Raw genomic sequence first — 20,602 nt, 5'->3', positions numbered from 1 at the left:
GCGGATTGTTTGCCTACTTGTCTTTCTTATTTGGATCAGGGTAGCTGAGTCGGAGGAATATAGAAGTCCAGAGACATGAACATATTTGGTATTAGGGCATTGGCTGGTGTCCACTACTGACTTCTGAGAAGAGCTGTGAATTCTTGTTAAGTTTCCTTTATGCACCTGCATTAACCATCTCCATTTTGTCCCTGGTATAAGTGACTCTGTTTTAATTCGTTTCTACATTTTCCCCTTTTGATCAAGTCCCCACTAGGGGTGCTGATCACCCAATTAATTGCTAGCATTCTTAATGTATGGATTTCACCTTTTGACTGATCATCTATTTTGTTTATTTTTCTTCAATATTCCATGATTGGACATTTTTTAGTGCAAGGGAAGCTTTTGGTGTTAGTAGCATAACAACAGGCCATATTTAAGCAACTCCTCAGAGTGGGTCAAAATGGAGGGTCAAGGCAGAGAGACTTGTGAGGAGTATAGGTGTTAGATATTATTTCAAAGCATTGGGCTAACTTCAGTCTATCAGGTTTGTTATTTTTACAAAGGGTAGATAACAACTGAGTACTTTAAGAATCACAACATAAAATACAATGACAAATAGAGTCAAAAAAATTGCAGCATACTGCTAACCTACGAGTCTAATCCTGTTGATAACCAGCTGAATAAATAAAAATAAAAATTCCAAGCTGAGTCAGATTGGTCTTGTAACCAATGGGTGTCTTCTCAGATTTTGTGTAACTGAGTTTCAACGTCTCCAGAAGTATTAATTCAAATGCAGCAAGTGGTGTTGGCTATGGCACAGACACCTCCTTGCTCAACCAAAAGTTAGTACAGAACTATTTAATTATAAAGAATAACTTTGTCCAATTTAGTGATTTTTATTAGGTGGTTATGGCTTTAGTGGTAAATTCTGCAGTTTCTCCAAAGGTTAAGAAGAAGTTTCTGATCATAGCTTCATTTGCATTTCCTCTTAGCAAGGAGATCAGTGATTTACCCAAGGAAGCAAATTTTGATTTGTGATTGCCTCCTGATAATTCTCATTTGAGTCTGTGGTTCAGGACTAAAAAGCTGACAGCTATAAAAGCCAGTAAAATACGAGTGTATAGACTACACAGGCAGTTTTATTCTGGTTACTTTTGCCTTACATACCTTTATACAGAGCCTGAACACAAGTTTTCTCAGGTTTGCAATTATTAACCAGATGCAGGAGATGACATGACAGAGAGAGGGCTGAATTTGTTCCAGAGAAACTGGGGCACAGGAAATTGGGAGAATTTTGTGCTGGACAAAACCATAGAAAAACCAGCATTGTGGCAAATCCGACAGACATCTGGAGGTTGGATTATGCCGCTTTGTAATGCTCTGAGATATATGAACAGTGGCATTGTCTTTCCAGGCCAGAGCAAGGCAAAAGGTGGACAAAAGAATCATAAAGGCATTCACGGTGTAAAAATTAGAGAAAGGATGGTCAGAGAGGAAAGGAGAAATGGAAAGAAATGTTCTTGATCTGACATCAAGGGAGGAAGCAATCTATCTTGATGTTGGCCATTTCTTTTCCTAGTAAAACTGATTTTGGGAACTCTGGCATTTGCCCAGGACCATATGTGAGGTGGAACCTTCTTTAGTTGTGAAATATGCACCCAGTGTTCGACACCTTGTAAGCTGGCAGTGGTCTGAGTGGCCAAGAGTAAGGTTCTTTCCACGAATCTCACTTTTGCAAAAGCATTGAAGCAAAAGCAATAACTGTCTGTTCATGACACAAAAACTTAAAAATGTCCATGGTTAAAGATCTGATGAGAGCTTATTTTAATGGAATTGACAAGGGAATTTGGTTATTTCTGTGACATATAATATTTTAAGATAACTAGAATTATAACTGATAACATTATACCAGGACATATCAAATTTTTAAGAATTTTATACAATTTCTAGAACACTTATTAATAATATACATCATAAAAATATAAGCTAAGAAAGTTAAACATTATTTCATATTTGGTAATGCTTTCCATGTAATTTAACATAGTAAATAAACCTAATTAACTTAACATAATTAACCTAATTAACCAAGTGAGAGACAAATTCTTTGAAATTTTTCAAGGGACCCTCTGGGAAATCTCAAAGTCAGTTTAAGTAAAAAACAGAACAAAACAAAACAAAACATAACAAAACAACACATCCATTTAGAAACTGATTTTGGGAAGTTGTCAAAACATTAAAAAAAAGGTTTGGACATTTAACGAAATAGGATCACTGATCATTATGAAGTAACAGTTATTATCTATTAAACCAAAGTTATAAAAGAAGTTTAAGGGCAAATACAGAAGGTGTTACATAGTTTGTGAACAATACTCAGCTCTTCTAACAGTGAGACTGGGTTTTCTTCAGTAATCAGAGACTTAATTAAACAACACGAAGCAGAGTAAGTTTTTTTCATAAGATATAAACTCTTTGCTGTCCAGGTAGATTACTTAAAAGATAAAGAAACTTTCACAATTTCTTTTCAAAAGCAGACCAGAGTTCAAAAAATAACGTCCATTAGAGTCCTTAATTCCTAGTGAAAAATAAAAAGTAAAAAATTGTGGACTGTTTTCACTAGCGTTCTGTTGATTGGAAAACATAAATACATTTCATAATTTCTGGAAGTATATTCTTATAGTAAAAATATTTAATGTAGTATAAAACATGTTTACTACTTGACATCATTTAACTTATCTCAGTATAATTCTAAGGTTTTAAGTTACCAGAAAGACTTTTGGAAACTATTTTTTTAATAAACATCATAAAGCATAATTATTTTAAAAGGTTTTATCTTATTTATATCTATTTATTCACTTGTTTTTAACAATTATGTTTAAATTACGCATGAAAATTTCATAAAACAGACAGCTAACACATCATCTTAAGTTATCTTAGCTGACAAATTCTGTAACAGATAACATGAATTTGTCTTTTAATAAAAGTTTTATATTTAATTCTGGTAACTCTAAAGACATACTTGTTTTAAGTAAACCAACAAACTTAAATTAGATTTGATTCACCAAATTATCCTAGATCACGAGAACTTGAAAACATTTGGGTTAGTTTTTATATTTCTGAGAGTGTACTTAATTTATATAGCACTTCTTTATATTTAAACTAATTAAATAGAGCTATTTACAAACTAATTTTAGCAATACTGTCAGAGGTATCAGGGGAATAAGGCAGTACAGAGATACTGTGAATAGATTTAACATTTGAGGATTGGCTGGTGTCCTCTACTGATTTCTGAGAAGATTTGTAAATTACTGTAAGGTTAGGTTAAGTTTCCTTTATGTGTCTGCATCGGCCATCTTCATTTTTCTCCCTGACATAACTGACTCCATTTTAGTTGGGATCTACAGTTATTTGTTTAATAGTAGTATTTAAGATTTATTCCCCCAAATTAAAGACACTTACTGAAATTTTAGGTTTATCACAAAAATATGAGTACTGCAATAATACCTATGATATAATATATTTAAAACTATGTGTTCAAAAATGTTATAAAAGAGTTTGTGCTCTATAGTATAAAACCTTTAGTTAATTAGTATTGTCAGAAATAATTCAAATGGTTCCAATAACTGATATTCAAAGTGTATGCATACATTTAAAATTAAAAATCATCTTAAACTTATTTTGTAAAGAAAGCAAAATAATTCTTTGGCATAAATAAACATATTGATCATTTAAAATGAAAGATCTTTGGGAGGAAGTTTTTGAACTATTGACTTCAAAGAAATTTTGACCTGTGAAGAAGAATGTGGGAGGCTATTTTGTTTATGTGTTTTATTGTTTATTTAAAAATTAATATATAGAGCTAGATTCTAAGCTCCTCATGTGTAAGTTGTGTTAAATATTGTGTCAAGGTATAGACAGATCAGATTTGAACAGTAAAACTCATGTAGTAAGTATAAATTAATAACAATCATTAACTGTCACAAACACTCAAGGATTTCTTAAGTAAAATGACGTTTATAGGTATTTTCTGAGAGGTTCCTGCATTATAGTCTGTTGTAATAATATTGGTAATGAAAGCAATGACTGTGGTTCCAAATGACCTTAATTGTCCCACAGTATTTTGTTGCTATTGAACAGCTTAGGAAATTCCATGCATCTTAGAAGCTTTACTTTGGCAAAGAAAAATTAAAGATTGGTGACAATTATATAGAATAAGTTGTAATCATCATGTGCTGCTATTTCTTTCTCATTATTTAGAAATCTAGAGGAATGCCTGCTTTATATATACGAGTTAGATTATTTTGTAGTCTTCTGTAATAATAGCATTAAAATGTTATAATAATAGAGTTCTTTAGTAGTATTTTAGGCTGTTCCATTATACTCTATATTTTTAGACATGTTAGAATCACCAACATCTACTCAAAATATAAGAAAATTAGGCTGTATGGTTTTAGAAGGAATATAATATCACTCATTAAAGCTACATGTATATTTATGTTTCAGTAATATTGTTTTAGTAAAAAATTATTTGTTCAAATATGCAGGCCTAGAAGCTTCAGCTGACAAAATTAGCTGAAATATAATGTGCTTTTAAAAAATTAATATTGAAATGATCTGAACACATTAACTACAGTAGTATCATTGCTGTTGTTGTAACATGTTAAAATGCTAATATTTGTACAAAGGCTGCAGTTGCACAAATTGAAACTAATGAGGAATATAATAATTCTACAAAAAATACAGCTGAACATTTCTGTTATGGATCTTGTACAGTTGCATAAAACATTTTTGTCTGATATGTTATTTGATTCAAATGAAAATAAGAGGAATTCAACAGCTTGCTCTTTGTAAGTGTATCTTTGGAATCAGGAAATCAAGGTTTTGTTCTCAGAATAGAGTAACATCATTATACAACCCTTATACACACTCATCTATTTCTTTAGCAAAATGATGATTATAAGATATTTTATTAAAATCTCGCAAGTTGCATCAAGATTGCCAGGCTAAATGTAATGTCTAAGTACTAACTTTTGATGGTATAATATAAAAATGGATGGGTAGTTCCTTGTCACAATATTCTGGGAGATTGCCTTGAAAACTTCATGCCAAGTCTCCCATTCTATTTTATTATTTTATTTATTTTTTAATTTTAAGAAAATTGTGAGCAAATTGAAGGAAATCAGAGACTATTTAATAAAGATGAGAGTTATTTAGAATACACAGATTAGAAAATGAGTAGGAGAATTCAAAATTAGTTAATATCTGAAAGAGAAAAGTATCATTTAAGGAAAGAAATTATTAATTTGAGATTTATCTAGATATAATACAAATAAATTAAGATAAGGGATATGTGGACATTATTATCAGCAAAACTTACCTTGGTAATGAAACTTGAGTGATAAAATAGAATAGTCTCTTATGGGAAGATAATAGAATTTCTTGTTAGAGTATTTTGAAACTCAGGAAGATAAACCATCAGTATTTGTGCTAATGTGGCACACAAGGGACAAGATAAGCAGTTAGGTAGCCTTAGTTCTAGTTTCATAGTTTAATGAATCCTTTTAAATAAATATGACAATCCATTGGTATGTGCTGTTAAAGAAGTATAAAATCTTCTAATTACTGACAATATTTCAATTACATAAGCTATCATATTTGTAGTTTTTTTTGGTTCAGTTAAGTTTTGATTAGGGGACTTAATATCAAGTCAAATTGCAGGAACATCACTGGCTGATTCATTCAATGACACATGTTACATTAAATTTCATAATGATTTTTGAATGTCATTGCTCTATCTGCTGAGCAGAATTGAGAAATAAGAATGTCTTGTTTCACTAGAATCTTATTTTAATTTTAAACATTTACAGAAAACATTTATGTTTCAACAAAATTATACAAGATTTATAATCCCATAATGAGAAATAAATTGTACAGTATCATTCATGCCTCTTCATAATTTCAAAAGTTAATGTAATTAATCATACCATTCTCAACCATTATCTAGTAGTTTCCAAAATGAGACTTAGACTGGTTATACATATATTGGTAAATCAAGATTAATTTTTATTTTAATAAAATGTTCCACGACTTCAATGTCTAAGACCTAGAGAGAAAATATAGAGTCTTTGTAATTCTGTAGTAAAATGAGCATTTCCCAGTGAGCTTGGATATATGCTCATCTACTATTATAGTGAATTTTCTGACTGTATTTCTTATATACAGAATATGTAATTGAAACAAATCAAAGCAAAATGTCAGACTCAGCAAAAGGCAAACAGAAAAGATGGCAATTTTTAGTTGACTTGGGCTAGGAAAATCAAATTAGTTAAAGTAATGTTTTATTTTGGGGTGGGAACTGTTATCGTTCAGCTTTCAAAGCTCAATCATATTGTTTATTATTTCTGGATATATTATATTTCATTTTAGAGCTTCATATTTAAATAAAACTGTGGAGATATCATCATAAGCTGTATTTCTAGATACTTCTTTCTGTGCTTGGAGAGTCTTAGAGCTTATCCTTATAAACCGTTGATGTTTTTAAGCCAAATTTGTTCACCAAAAATATAGTGGAAATAAAAAACAATCTTAAAATAATTGGGATTTAGTTATTGGATAAGATGAAATAGATTCATTCATTGGAATGGAGAGGAAATGGAATTTTAATGATGTTTGAGAAAATGGATGTCAGATTCAATTGTTAACCGGAAAACAATGTTGTACTCTAGAATAAAGGAATACTGATAGCCTACATATTGAGAAGGATAGTATTCTTAAAGCAAGTGATTTTAACATCTATTTAGTCCATTTCAAAAGAAGCACTCTCCATTAATACAAATTTAAGATTATGCTAAATCTATAAATGGCAGGAGAATGAGTTATATTTTTTTAGCTTTGTTATATTGGCTCACAAGTAGCTATATTTTTATTTCTGTGATTCCAAAATTTTCAAATTGAATTAAAGTTATTTCAGCATAGTCTGTTTCCTGTGGTCCTATAGGTCTGGTCCTAGACTGACTCAGAATCTATGGTCCAGATACTCTTCTATCATAGCATTACTTGAACTACAAAATAATAGATTTCCCTAGTGTAATAATTCTAGTTAACAGCCTAAGTTTTGAGACAAGCCTGATTTTAAATGTGAGTCATGACTTCCTATGTCCTAATCATTTTACAGATCAGTAGAGAAGAAAGTAGTTGAATTTGTACTCAGACATGTGTTAAGTACAGAACCCACAAGAGGTGAAGGTCTACCTTTCAAAGCAGTTTAAAAAAGAAAACATCCAAGAGCTCTGAGCCTGTGTATTATGAGGGAGACATGACAGACATAGAAAGAACTTTAGATAAATATACATAAGTACAGGTCAAGCGTAGTAAAGTATAACATTACTTCTTATCACTAAAATACAACCACCACAGTACTAAAGTTAGTACAGAAGATTCTTAAAAACTTGCTAAAATGTGAAACTATTATAAAAAAAATTATAAATCAGGACCCTCCTTCATATTTGTCTTATAATTTATAAAGTGTAGCCTATAAAAGTGTATTATTATTCAGATGGAAATCAGCTTCTGGTAACAATTTTATATAAATGGAATTAAGTTAGAGATTGTTACCACTATTATTAGTATTACTATTAACATTCACCTAGTAACTTTCAAGGTAGGTGTACCATCCTGCTACTACCAGCTTTCGATCTGGTTGGGGAGGGTAGTGTTCTGTGTGACTGAGTGACAAATGAGCTAAACTGCAGTTCATTGTGACAGATGAACCAAAAGCTTATTTTCAGATGTGGTATCCAATTGACTCTTCCAAGAAATGCATTTATATAACCATACATTTATTTATCCTTACACTGTCCTGAAATGTATTCAAGGCAGTTTGTAAAACTACGTGCAGTAAATGACGAAAAGTACACATGAAGAAATCTAAGGGGGACAGGAATGTGGTTACAACTATTAAAATGAAGCAAGGAGTGAAGTTAGCAAACCAAATGCATATTCTACAAGTGCTTGCTTTTGCTGGAGATGAGCCTTAAATTTGACTTAGCTCTCTAGGGTACAATGTGAATGAGAAATAAGATCAGTTGTTTTATTCTACCCACTAGATAAAAACTAACTAGTTATCTAGAAATGCTGAAACATAAGAGATATTTCTCTTATGAGCCTAATAAAAAGGAAACTATAATTTGAATGCATTTTCAGCAATATCCATATGGTAAATACAGTACATATGTTCAAATATATAAAGATCAAATCACTCCCAACCCTACATATTACAGATGAAATAAAACAAACAAAAAAAAGTGTAACCTCACATTCTTTAGGAAAAACTTTAATCCTTCCCGTCAATATAACAATAAATATTTGTATTGCATTTCTTAATATAAATATTAAAGCAATTTTTGTGAAGATAGATTTCTAACCTATTTCCTATGGCACTTGCACATTAAAGATTTTATTTGTAATCAAATTAGCTTATACAAGGTTACCCAAAGATCTTCATGAGTAAAATACATTTTATAAATACATGTAGAGTAGGAAAAAAAACCCCTCTATATTCATGAATGATTTGCTCTTGAACCTATCAATTTCTTAATATCTTATCAGAAAATCCTGGGTTATTATAAAATAAGAAAGGTTGAGGCTCGGCCACAAATCTAATAAATCTTAATCCACTTGCAGAGAGTGTTTGTAGGTATTTCATGCAGCAGGAAGTAAAAAGAAAAAAATGGAAAACTAAAGCTTAATAGAAATCACTAGAGGATTTTGATGATGATTTAAATATATAGGCTATAATCTAGTATGAAACTCATTTTATACCTGCAAAAAATTATTCACCCATGTGCATATTATTGAGCATTTCAATCTAGATATATAATTGAGAATAATTAAAATAAAGATTTATGTAGTCCCTATTGGCTAAGACTATAATAACTTAAAGACCTGAGATATGTAAATATTTGCATGACAATCCAAGGCAACAGAGAATAAACTATCAAAGTCAGTGGTGTAATTAGTAAGAACTATGATATCATGTAAAAAGTCCTGAATTCAAATTTATTATCATAGCTTACAGAATTTTTAGGGAGTTGGAATCCTCACTGATAAAATGAGGGAACTGAATTAGATTATCTTTAAGATCCTTTTTGGCTCTACCATGTTAAGATTCTGTATTTCAGAGAAGGATGAGTGTGAGGTGGAAGGATGGTGGGATTATGAATAGGTGGCACTTGAGACCTGGTAGATGGATAGGGTAAGGATAGGGGAGGAAATATATAGCTGGTGGAAGAAGAAGAGTGAGTTAACACAAAGAACTGGATGGTCAAATTAAATATTAAAGCTTAGAAATAATTTCTAAGGTATAAGAAATTGAGAGACATGGTGAATCCAGGAGGCCTCTGGGACTTCAAGCTTAGCTTTCAAGGTCTTTTCTCACATCAGATGCATCTTCTGGCCCAGAATAATGAAAGAGGTGTCTGTATGAGGTATGTGGGTTACTTCACTCAGCAGAGAGCATTTTAGATAATGAAACATCTTCATTTTATGCACAAATAATTATATAGGTTATGTGACATTTATAGGGAGCCACATTCCCTAAATTTATGGATTTATTGTTTGTTTTCTAGAAGAAATCCAAAAAAGCCAAACCATAGACCAACTACTAAGAGTTTTTTGGAGTAGGTCAATCTTACTAGCAAATGCCATTTGTTTCTTGAGAGGTTGGTTATTAGCATGTTTATTAGAAGATTAGGCCAGGTCAGATTGCCTTCTTTCACCCTCATTAGTGTCCCTAATAATGGGTAGAGAAATAGATCACATGCTAGCTGCTAAAATACTTTCTTCCCAGGGAGCAAGATATAAATTAAGGAAGTAATATGATGTCCCAAGATGACAGGATAAAATGTGGAGATAAGGCTCTTATTTTAATAGCAGTGGCAAATTAAAATTTGTTTGGAGTTGGAAACTCCAGTGGAACCATTGATGTATAATTAATTGCTCTTCACTGAGTAAAAAAGAGTTTACCTTAAAGTTTGAAAAAATGTCAAACATTCTAAAAGAAAATATATTTTATTTGAAGTTGACACTTAGGACTTCCTTTAAGAATATATGCTCAGAAGGTAGCTTCAGTGAGAAGTGATGTGAGATAATGACAGAGCTTCAGGATCAACAGGTTGCAGGATTTCTCCTGTTTATTCTTTCTATCCTGCCACTTTCTGTTTGTATGTTAAGATTAATATACAAATAAAGCATAAGATGTGCATTTAGAACTCATTTTATCATGAGTGTCCTTTACCATTGGAATAGGTCCTTAACAGCTGTTACTGGGGACTGTCATATTTCTCAGTTAGATATTATAATTTGAAATTGTGGTGTTTTTAAATGAGATTTTAGCAAAGGAGCATCCTCTGGCCCGTTAATTTTATGCTGTGGTCATTTAAACTCACATCTTCAAAGTAAATTTAGCATGTGACATTTCACTTTTTATAAATTACAGCCAGATTAATGTTTACTAGACTACTACAGTTCTAAAATTATTACTAAGAGACTACAGGAAGGTTGAGATATGTTTATGATTTGTATGTATACATGTATATTTATAACGTGACATTTAGATACCAAAGGTAATTCTTCTCAAATCTTACAAAGATTAGCACTTATTTTAATTTTAACTAAAAGCTAATTACAGATATTAATATTTTTCTGATTTGCCTCATGGTCAAATATATTGTATAGTCAGTTAAGGATATACAAGGATCTTTACAACCACCAATGCGACAGCAATCAATCCATTATATAATTTTGATTTTTATAGTAATGGATTACTTAAAAAAGCCAAAAGCAAATACTTCATTCAGTCTTTTATTTTCAATTACAGTTTGCTTTTGAGGAAAAAATAAATTCAATTTATGGCCTCCTAATAAATTAGATAGATGCAAGTTATCCATCTTCATTTCTGAAATTGGAAAGAAAAAATATTTGAGTATTTATAAAGGACATATAAAACTGCATGATTTTAAACCACATCCAATTCTACTAATAGATTAAGTACTTGTTGAGGACAAAGTAATACAGAGCAGCTCTTTATATTCCATATCTTTTCTGTCATCATTTTATCTTCTTATTTAATTACAAAGATTATCATATTAGAATCTCATCACTGGTATCTGAAAATAAAAATAATGTGGATGCAGGCTTTCTGTTATGGTATTATGGGTGATGTGAGTTGACACACATCATAAAGAAATCTAAAAGAGTATGTTCATTGCGGTTTGTATGTAAGAGGCCATACTGACATATAATGCTGTTTTGGGGTCTGTGCCATAGAACTGCCTGATAATAATTTCTGATCAGTGGATAGCGATACCACGAAGTCCCTTTCCATGTTAAAATCTGTTTATTGGTGAGTTTTATTTAAGAAATTATATTCACACTGGTCATTTCTGGACAATTGTCTTCCAGCATATCTGCTATCAAAATAAATGAAAATGTCTGTAATACTCATCCCCTCCCCTTTTATTTATACGATTAAGGTTGCATTTATCAAAGACCAAATATTTAACTTGTTCAAAATGGTCAATTCACTGAAACGTTCAACTTAGTTATATGGTTCTGTGGAGACAATAATGTGGTTGAAAGTTTTTCCTTCTCAAATCTCTCAAAAGGATTGAATTTAGTGCAAATGTCTCTTGAATACATGTTTTTCTTTTACTTAAAAATAATAGTGATTAATTCTTTCATTTTCATCATTTTCCTTCTGAGATAATAAATATTATTGGCATGATATATATATCTCCATACCTTATTCCATTCTGGTACAAACATATAGAAATAAGTATAGACATATGTAAAATGGAGGCATCTTTAAGTTTATTTTACAAAAATAGAGTTAATAGTAGATAAGTTTGCTTTCTGTGTTTAAGATATCATAGATATCCCTTCAGGTCAATAGAAATAATTAAAACGTTATTTTAAACAGTTTTACCATATTTTTAAGTTGAACATACTATGATTTATGCAACCATTCTCTTAGTGATACACGTTTATGTTGTTTCTAGTGGTGTTTTGTCTTTGCCCCTACAAATGTTTCCCTAGAGACCTTTCCAACTGCTATAATTTTCTTCCAACTATATTTTTTCTTGTAGGGTAAATGTCCAAGAATTGAGTTGTGGGGCCAAAAGATGTGTGTACTTTTAAAAGATTTTACTGGATTGTCTTAAAAAATGGCTGGAACAGTTTACATCCCCACCAGTCACTTGTGAGATTGCCTATTCTTACCATTCTAAATACTGTCATTTCTTAACTTTGCTTCCCTCCTCCCTTTAAAAAATAAATCTGGTGAAAAGCTATCATATCCAGTTATTGTTTGAACTTGCAATTCCTTGCCTGCATATCTTGAACATATTTTCAGGCTTACTTTGACCTGTTAGATTTCCCTGTCTTTGCCTATTCTAGTGCCTGAGTTTTTACTTTTCTCATTAACTTATGGGTGCTCTTTATGTATTATAGACATCATCCATTTATTTGTCACATGTTTGGCAAATATTTTTTCCTATAATTTCTTTCACACCAGCTACCTCTTCACCTCTCTACTTCCTGCTCACACTTCCAACCACTCTAATTTCCTGAATATTCCTCAAACAACCAAGCCTTTGCATTCACTAAACCCTCTACCTGGAAAGCTCTTCCACAAGAGGTTCACATGGATCCCTCATTTTATTCTGGACTAAAATACTACTACTTCACATTTATACATTTTTACTTGTAGAAATAGTATTTATCATTACTGTGTATTATGTATCTAAACTTTTACTCACAATCTTCTCTGTCATACAACAGACTCCATGAGAACAGGAATGTTTTTGTTTTGTTCACTCCTGTTCCCCCAGCATCTAAAATTCCGCCTTGTACACAATTAATACTGTAGATTTGATGAGCAAATTCTTTGTTTTTTATCTTAATTGATGGTGCCTATAATTTAAAAAAAAATCTAGAAGATACCAAAATCGTTCAAGTAACCTGCAATAACACTTTTACCCTAGAACTGTATTGTGGGTGTGCATTTGGTGAACATTCCCTTCTTCCAAATCTTGTGTAGAGTGATATAGACTCTACTTAGTTCCCAATTTATCTGCCAGTGGACTACTCTATATTTACTATTCCTAAGTCTTATACCAGTTAAGTTTTTAGGAATAAGGTTTTATAGCAAAGTATAAGTATACTGCTCTCCGAGGCCATCCTTGTTTACATATGGATATGCCATTTTAGGGCCTGTGGAACTGGTGAAAAGACTGGTGCTTCCAACCTCTCATGGGCTGAATTATGGCCCTCTTAGTTCGTATATTGAAATCTCAACTCCCACTACCTCAGAATGTAACCCTATTTGGACATCTAGTCTTTAAAGAGATGATTAAGTTAAAATAATGTCATTAGGTCATGCCCCAATCCAACCTGACTAGTGACCTTATAAAAAAAGGGTATTTGGACACACAAAGGGACACAAGGGATGTGTGCTCACAGAGCAAAGATCATGTGAAGACACAATGAGAAGGTGATCATCTGTAAGCCAAAGAGAGACACCTCAAGAAAAGCTACACCTGCCAAAAACTTGACCTTAGACTCCTAAAAAGCCTCCAGAACCATGAAAACATGAATTTCTGTTGCTCGAGCCACCCAATCTGCCATTTTGTTATGGCAGCCTGAGCAGACAAATACAGTGCCACACCCCTTTTCTTTCACTCTCCATAAATCATGTGCCTGGAGTTATACATGAGCCTCATTCTCAAGGACTCTGATTTTTCTATGATACCTATGTCAAAGGAGGCTTTCTCACTGCTGAGTATAAAATGTTGTGGAGGCAGCTTTCGCACCTGGGGATAGCCTCTAAGGGGTCATGAATAAAAGGAAAAATGTATGGTTGGTTTAGACCCTAGTGATGCAGCCAGGAATCTTTTGCAGTATCTCTTTCCACCTATAGTTTAGTTTCCTGAGGGATTAAATATTTTGGTTAGTACATAATAAAGATATAATACAATTACTAATGCAAGCATTGTTTCTGAGGGAAAAGTACATTCTTAAATGATAATTCTGAAAAAATTCCATATTTGAGTTTAGGATTGCCTCTGTTTATTGTAATTGGAGATGGCTCATATATGAAAGAGACTAGGAACTTAAAAAAGAATAATGGAAAAGAGCAAAAAGTCATTACTGGATGCCCTTCTCAAAGAAGCTGAGGAACTCAATCTGGCTGCAGCAGCTGGCCCCTGCAGGAGCAGCTGTGCCATTGAATGCACAGAGTAGAAAGGATGGGGTAAGTCAGGAGCACTCAGGTGTCAACAGCAAGGACTCTGATCCAGCAGGCAAGGCGAAACATGGAAAAAGAGAAAACCCTGGATGTAGAAAAGACTAAAATCAGAGTATGTGACAAGGTTATGATTCTAAGTGACTTTTACAATTGTGGCATGATTCCTCTGAACACATTAAAATAGGAGGATTTATAGACTAGAGTTGGGTCCTGGAAAGAAATGGGTTTTCTAGGCCAAAAACTTAGAACAGAAACCCTGTTCTGTAGACCAGATCATCATGGCAGCAGTAAGTAGGAAATACCGTGACTAAGGCAATATGTGACAGTTTAGAATTCATTACTGCATGCTAGACAGCAAGTTGAGGCACCTGGTAAACCTAGTGCAGGACTGGCTTGAGGAGATCATCCGTGACTTCAATCATGAAGATCTGGTCACCTGAGGCAGACATACGGCATTTAACTCTGTTCTGTTATTTAAAATCAAATAAATTGTCTACATCATATGATTTCTTTACAAAGCCCCAAATGGAGATGGGAGGGGAGCAATATCATACCCACTGTTAGCATTTTCCCCTTGTTCAACACTGAAGCATCCATGATATCAACTGCTGGGTGATTTTCTTAATTCCTTCTTAGAATTACCTATACACCTATCTAAAATAACAGCAAACTTCATTTATATAGTACATGCATTTTTGCTGAATTTTTTGTGTCTCTGATCTCTTTTTTTTTTTAAATGCTGCTTTATTCTTATGTCTTAGGTTTTACAAAATTACAGATCAAAGCTATATGTCTGCAAGGAAGAAAAATTAAAGAAACAGCTGCTCTCCAGTTTGTTAAACAGCACAGAGATCCTCAAAAGAATGAGAGTGGCAGCGCATACATTCTGGGGATTTAGTAAAAAGAAATTAGGTCCTTCAAGATCTTGTTGAAAATGTTCCTGTGTTCTCAGGTGTGCCTTAATCATAAAAGCAGTGCCAAAATGGACAGATTTGTTTTCTAGAATTTTTAGAATTTATTATTTGAATATGGCAAGTTGGAGCCAATTTTCAAGGACTGCCCTAGTAAAAACAATCATTGGAACAGCCACGAGTGAATATTCATTCTTAGAATCAAATGCTGTTAACTACATTAATTAAACTAGATACAGAAATAAAGATTTTTTTCCAAGAGTTTCAAAAAATCAGATGCATTTCTTAGTAGAGGAATAAATGGCTAGTGCTTGGACCAGAAAACAATATTGTGTTTTAAACTGAGAGATTTTTGTTCAATGTTTTCAATGCATGAAGAGCATCACTTTGTTGAAGAAATAAGACACTATGCTCACTTGGAGTCATCATTTAAACATGCAAGGGAGCTGCTTGAATTCATGACCCTATGTATTTCTCATTTTATAGGCAGCCTGAAAATTAGCCTTATCTTATCCCAGTCCTTGAGACAAGTCCTATCAGAATACAAGTTCATTGAATCTGCAGAATTTCTTTGTCTCCCTTAACCTCATTCTCTCTCATTTCTCCCCTTTCCCTGGTTCTTTCTCTGATCTAGATATCACAGTTAACAATAATTGGTTTCTAGCTTTTTCTTAAGTGATCACCACTTCTCTTTCAAGCACACATATTTCCTAGTAACTTTTTCCTCCTGTGACAGTTTCACAATCACATCCCCATTGCCTCCTCATTTACAGTCATAGAAACTACCTTGTCTGAACCTTGTCCTTAAATTAATATGCCTTTAAATTTTGGCTATACATGCACAATTCTTATAACTGAATTATTTTGTGGACCTGCCTTTCATGAGTTTGTATTTTCTCTCCCTGAACCTCAGTTAATACATGACTATATCCCCAAATACCTTTTACCAAACCTCATCAGTGTTATTACTCTTCGTACCTCTCTAAGCTGTTTGGTCCACTCTGGCCGCAATAGACAGCCTGGTCATTAGGATTCTTTTGGAAATTCAGCTAATCGAGTCCCATCCACTTCTTCGTTCTTATAGAATTGTCTTAACTTTTGATACCTTCCTTTAGATTAATTAAACAGTCAATTGTCCTAAAATCATTGACCCCTGACTTTATTCCTGTTTAGAGCATTTCTTAGTCTTCTTGCTCTGACCTTCTCCATTCTGAGACATCCTGCTTCCACCAGAGCAGGATGAAAACATTCTGAATAAATGATGCTTGGAAAAATAATCTTGAACTTATAAAGTAGCATTATACAGTATAAGTATTTTTAGCTACCAGCTGTGCAAGCAATAAGTAAGAGACTTTGAAGTGCTAAAAATATTTGGGATGTGTCAAGTGGGAACTGGCAAATACCCTGGGGTGAGAAAAGCCCTAGATATGATACATCTGGCACACATTTTTAGAATGTCCTATTTTTAGTCTATATTTTGATTTCTGAAAAGACGCAGGGGGTGTTTCCCTAAAAAAGAAACAAAAATGACAGAAATGCATTTAGAGAACAGCATAATCTCTGAACTTTCCTTTCCTTTCCCTTTGCTCTTCAAATTAAAGTTGTCATGATGGCTTAGTCTTAGTCTTGAACGTAGATCATTGGCTTAGTCTTCAATCATAGATCATTGGAAACCTTTGGAAGAAAAATGATATATAATATCCAATTATGAATGATAAAACACGGATTGTAACATAAAAGTATTTTTGTGTTTTGGTTACATCTCTGAGTGTTATTACTGCCATTATTGTTTTCCTAGTTATTTTTATTGGCCGATCATTACAAATCTTCTAGCTAATGCTTCTTGGTTGATTCAAATGTGGCACATATATTTTGTTCAGTATATTTAATTGAGTTCTTGTTATTAGTATCTCAATGAATAAAGAATGATTTCCAAGGAAAGATAAAATTCCGTGATATGTTTATCTTTCAGTTCTAGTACGACTACTAATATACTAATATTTCCTGACTTCTATTCTCAACTTGGATATGAATTGAGATTCTAGACAATGTCCCTGTATTATATGCAAAACTCAGTCTGAAAATTTTCTGTAGCTGTCAGTAGAAATTCAACACCCCCACACCAACCTTCTAATGGGTACGGAAATGGAAGAGGTGTGAGTGTGTTTCTGTAGTCAGTCATGAGTGTGGGTATGAGTGTATTTCTGTAGCTAGTCAAGAAATCTTAATGAATCCTACTTTTTACTATATCCTTGGAGTCCTGAGAAAAGAAAAATAGTTAACTTGTGGGTTAGAAGTGTCTCAAACTTACTTACCATAAAAGTTTTGTCATTAATTGGGATTTTTAGCTAAAAGGTAAGCATTGATAATTAGCACATCTTTGGATAGATATCACCTCTGATTTCCAATAAACCTATGGATTATTAAAATTATGCTTTCTTGTCATCTCCATGTCACCTCTTTTACAGTTTACAGAAGGATACTTGATGTCCAGGACTTCATTAAGAAGTTTGCCACCTTTTCTTCATGTACACGAAATTCTCATTAAATTCTTGTGATAATACTGGGTTGCTGTAAACATTTCCTGATTCTGTCTGGCAACAGGGCATGTTATTTGACAAAAACAAAAAACAAAGAAAAAACCTCTCTGTATTAGAAATAAATTTATTTGAGGGTTTCTATTGTGATTCTATCATAATTCCAATGGTGATTTTAAAATGTTTTCAAAATAGTACACTTTTAATTTGTCTTTTCTTTGTATTCAACTTACTTACAAATATAAATCCATATTTAATGTATTTATGATTCCAAAACCACTTTAAGCTTTTAATGATCCAAGCTGTTTTTCTCAAATTTTCAATAAATGTATTCAATGTAGATTTAATTTAGAAAGATGGTCCAGGAAAATGAATGTTTGGGTTATACTCAGTGTAGTTGTGAAGTATCCATGTAAAAATTACAGAATATTACATTTCTCATATCTATTAACCTTTTCAGAACTTAGTGAAAGATTAATAAAACAAAAGGGTTAGGTTTCAGAATTCACTAGATGAATTGTAGTTGTAGCAACATTTTATATTAATTACATATATTTTTTAGTTTTTCTTTTAATTTGTTTTCAGTTATGGTTGATATACAATATTATGTTAGTTTCAGGTCTACAACATAGTGATTAGACATTTATATACTTTATGAAGTGATCATCCAGATAGATAAGTCTAGTACCCATCTAACACCATAGATAGTTGCTACAATATTAATGACTAAATTCCCTGTGCTGTACTTGACATTCCCATACTATTTTTATAACTGGCAATTTGTACTTTTTAATCCCTTTCACCCTTTTTACCCATCTCCTTAACCACTCCCTCCCATGTGGCGACCATCAATTTGTTCTTTGCATCTATGAGTTTGTTTCTGCTTTGGTTTTTTGTTTATTTTATTTTTAATATTCCACACATAAGTGAAATCATATGGTATTCCACTTCTAGCTATTTACCCAAATAAATCCAAAACACTAATTAGAAAATATATATGCACCCTGTGTTTATTGCAGCATTATTAACAAAAGCCAAGCTATGGAAGCAATCTAAGTGTCCATTGGTAGAAAAGTGAATAAAGGAGATGTGGTACGTATATATGATGGGATGTTACTTAGCCATGAAAAAAAAAATGAAACTTTGCCATTTATAACATGGATGGACTTAGAAAATGTCATGCTAAGTGAAATAAGTTAAATAAAGACAAATACCATATGATTTCATATTTTTCTTAGTTTTTATTTTGATATTGTGTAACAAATGTTTCAAGTTTTAAGTCACATATAAAAATGCAGTCAGAAGAGAAATTTACTTTATTGTCTATTGGGATACAGTCATGATAGTTAAGAATTTTAGCAATATTGACACTTGGTAAGTGATCTGTAACATCTTTGAGGAGAAATGGAAAGTATTTCTGTGTCAGATTTTATCACAGCCTACTAACCCTTTGACATTTTAAAGGCAACCTGCTTGATCATCTCTAAGACAGAGAGATAGTTGGCAAGAAAAATAAATCTTAAAAAATCAGTCATATTTTCTAGTTGAACAAGTATCTGAACATAAATCTAGACTTCATGTTCCTAAAAAGTCCCAGATTGTATTTGAAAAGTGCTTCAATTCATGTCTCTTGAATTATCTTTATGATTCCTGTATTGAACTTTAATTACTGCTAAAGAGAATTATTGAATGTGTATGTATGAGTGAATTAAGACAGTATGTTTTGTGGTTTCTAAAGGATAGAGAGAGAGTTAATGGCTTAGCCTGGTAACCTTTAATAGATTGTGCAAGAGAGCATTCACTCAGAAAAGGACAACTTTTGATGCTTCCGGTATTAATGATTCATTAAACATATTAACGATTATAGAATCTTCCTCTTGCCACCACCCAGAATTATGGAGATATTTCTTTTTTTTGTAATTATGCCTATGAGATTTTTCTGCAAGTCTTGAAATAATATTGACAGTTATCAAAGGCTTTTTCCTTATAAGAAAATGTTCTTCCTGTCAGAAGATAGTATAGTCCAGCCATCACTTGCCATTAACATTGGCCTTCTCTTTTTGTCAATAGCTTAGGAACTGAACCATAACATTTATAATTCAGTAGTTTCTACATACTCATCTGCTTTGTCACTCACTGGCTCAGGGGAATTTGCTGTGTGTGTTCTGCCTCAGTGAGTCAGTTTTATTGATGCTCTTGTTGTAGGAGTTGCATATACATTATAAACTTCCCTGAGAAAGATATGTCTTTGCCATAAGACTGAAAATTATTTATTGAATAATTCCAATTTTACCCATAAGATTTAAATTTAGGAATGAAATAAAATCTATGGTAGATTCATATGTGATAATTCAGAAAAGTAAATAATTGGTATTTATATTTGAGACAAGTTCAGTGTTTCAACAAAGATTTTATGCCTGTGTTTCTAAGAGTAGGATTACTGTTACTGTTTCTTGAATTTACTGGAGTCTGATGTGCAAAGGCCACTTTATTATTTGGATGATCATATACACAGAGCATAAAGGAAGACTATCCCATTATTGTATAAAGAAATTTTATAAAACTTTAATACTATGATAATTGTCAATGTATATTTTTCTCATAAACAATGATAAGGGAAAAGAACAGGTCTTTGTCATATAATGTGGCATAAAATTCTTAACAGCTCTGACTGCAATTGTAATTTTATGTGTATGTATTTATTATATGACTGTTTATTTTATACGTCTGATTATAGGCTCCACATAATTAAGCGTTGAGTTGAGTTTTGTTCATCATAATCCCTAAACCTATCACTTTGCCTGGAATCTAGTAAATGCTCAGTAAATATTTGTTGAATGAATTAGTGAGTGAATAAAAGGAACAGTCATGCA

The 20,602-nt window shown here is 32.4% G+C and overlaps 1 protein-coding gene across 1 annotated transcript in view; it reads left to right on the top strand.

Annotated features, from left to right (window-relative positions):
- The window catches only part of ZNF804B (zinc finger protein 804B), a 499,834-nt gene that overhangs the window by 164,204 nt on the left and 315,028 nt on the right, over positions 1 to 20,602 (top strand). The gene's annotated exons all lie outside the window — the stretch shown is intronic.

This window comes from Pteropus vampyrus, unplaced genomic scaffold (assembly GCF_000151845.1).
Source record: "Pteropus vampyrus isolate Shadow unplaced genomic scaffold, Pvam_2.0 Scaffold4, whole genome shotgun sequence".
In the NCBI taxonomy this organism is placed as follows: Eukaryota; Metazoa; Chordata; class Mammalia; order Chiroptera; family Pteropodidae; genus Pteropus; species Pteropus vampyrus.
The sequence above is the reverse complement of the archived record's forward strand: the minus strand, read 5'-3'. Positions and strand labels throughout refer to the sequence as shown.